The sequence below is a fragment of the Gracilinanus agilis genome, unplaced genomic scaffold (genome assembly GCF_016433145.1).
Source record: "Gracilinanus agilis isolate LMUSP501 unplaced genomic scaffold, AgileGrace unplaced_scaffold34132, whole genome shotgun sequence".
In the NCBI taxonomy this organism is placed as follows: Eukaryota; Metazoa; Chordata; class Mammalia; order Didelphimorphia; family Didelphidae; genus Gracilinanus; species Gracilinanus agilis.
This window is the reverse complement of record NW_025367060.1, coordinates 1-2,088: the sequence shown is the minus strand read 5'-3', so window position 1 is coordinate 2,088 and position 2,088 is coordinate 1. Positions and strand designations below refer to the sequence as shown.

At 44.8% G+C, this 2,088-nt stretch overlaps 1 pseudogene; it reads right to left on the bottom strand.

Annotated features, from left to right (window-relative positions):
- Nucleotides 1-564: 564 nt before the first annotated feature.
- LOC123254858 lies at nt 565-1,663 on the bottom strand (annotated as a pseudogene).
- Nucleotides 1,664-2,088: the final 425 nt, after the last annotated feature.

Genomic DNA, 2,088 nt, shown 5'->3' with positions numbered 1-2,088 from the left:
ACAAAGGAAAAAATGCATTCATTGAAAATTATTTATAAAGAGGCTCTTTATTTAAGGAAAACATTTTTGCAAAAGGAAATATATTCCATTTCCCACAGTCTATCCTGTCTAGAAGTCTGAGTAGACTTCAGTGATCCATGTTTTCTTAGGAAATCTTCTTTTGGAACACTCCTTTGTAATGGATAGGTTATCAGAACAACTTTCTTGCTGAAAAAGAAAACATGAGAAATATATATAACTAGATTTTCTTTTTTTTTCCCACCAGGTTACTGAATACTTTTATTCTGCACATAAAATCCACTAAGGATCTGGCCTGCAATGACAAGTACATGGCTCCACACATGGCCACAAAGGGATGAGGGGGGTCACAGAGTGAGGGCTTCCAGCAGCACTGGGGTATCAAGTACAGCCTGATAGGACAATTCTAACATAGCAGGGGGACATCAAGGGAGGGGAGGATAGAGGGGCAGTAAACAGCACAGACCCTGGTCTGTTGCTTGGGGCAGACATCTACTTGGGTGATTGGTGCCTGCTAGCTCTGGGCCCTCCTAGGCACACAGCAGCCTACTGCACCTTAGGGTTCCTGAAGTTTCTTCCAGCAAACTTAGCCTTGCCACCCAGTTCTTCCTTAATTCTGAGAATCTGATTATACTTGGCCAGATGCTCAGATCAGCAGGGGGCATCAGTCTTGATCTGTCTGGTGCATAGACGCACCTCTAGGTCTGCAATGAAGGTATCCTCAGCCTCCCCAGAATGATGGGAAACCATGACTCCCCACCCATTGGACTGGGCCAGCTTGCATGCCTGGATAGATTCAGTCATGGTGCCAATCTGGTTCACTTTGAGCAGAAGGCAGTTGAAGGCTTTGACATCCACAGCCTTTTCAATGCACTTGGGATTGGTCCCAGTGAGGTCATCCCCACCACCTGGGTGCCTGCAGTAGCAGTGAAATTTGTCCAAGCTTCCCAGTCATCCTGGTCAAAGGGATCTTCAATGGACACCACTGGATAATCCTTGATGAAGCCGTTATAGAGGTCTCCAAGAGCCTCAGAGGAGATGTTTCTGCTGGGGTCATCGGGGGATTTAAAGTCTAAGTCATATTTCCCAGATTGGTAGAATTCTGAAGCAGCAACATGCATGCCAATGATCACTTTATCAATATAGCTAGCTTTACTAATAGCAGTCATTAGCAGTTCCAGAGCTTCTTTATTCTCTAGGATGTTAGGAGCGAAGCCACTCTCATCCCCTACATTGGTGGCATCCTGTCCATATTACTACTTAATTATATTCTTCAGGTAGTGGTAGACCCAGCTCCAATGTGAATGGCCTCCTTGAAGGTTATTGTCCCAATAGGGAGGATCATGAACTCCAGCATGGCCAGCTTGTTACCAGCATGGGAGCCACCATTGATCACATTGAAGGCTGGAACTGGCAGGACAACTTCATTGCCTGCAAGATCAGCAATGTGGCAGTACAGGGAGACACATTTCTCTGCAGCTCCAGCCTTACAAACAGCCAGTGATACTCCCAGGTTGGCATTGGCATAAAATTTAGATTTATTATCAGTGCCTTCCATTTCTAGCATCAATTTGTCAATCTTCTCCTGCTCCACAACATTTAGTTTCTAGCTAATCAGGCACAGGACAATAGATTTATTGATGTGCTCAACCACTTTTTTTTTTAACATTTATTAATATTCATTTTTAACATGGTTACATGATTCATGCTCCACCTTTCCCCTTAAACCCCCGCCCCCGCACCCCCCCCCAACCTTGGCCGATGCGCGTTTCCACTAGTTTTGTCATGTGTCCTTGAACAAGACCAATTTCCAAATTGTTGGTAGTTGCATTGGTGTGGTAGTTTCAAGTCTACACCCTCAGTCATGTCCACCCCAACCCATGCGTTCAAGCAGTTGTTTTTCTTATATGTTTCCTCTCCTGCAGTCCTTCCTCTGAATGTGGGTAGCGTCTTTACCATAAATCCCTCAGAATTGTCCTGGGTCATTGTATTGCTGCTGGTACAGAGGTCCATTACATTCAATTTTACCACAGTATATCAGTCTCTGTGTATAGAGTTCTTCTGGCTCTG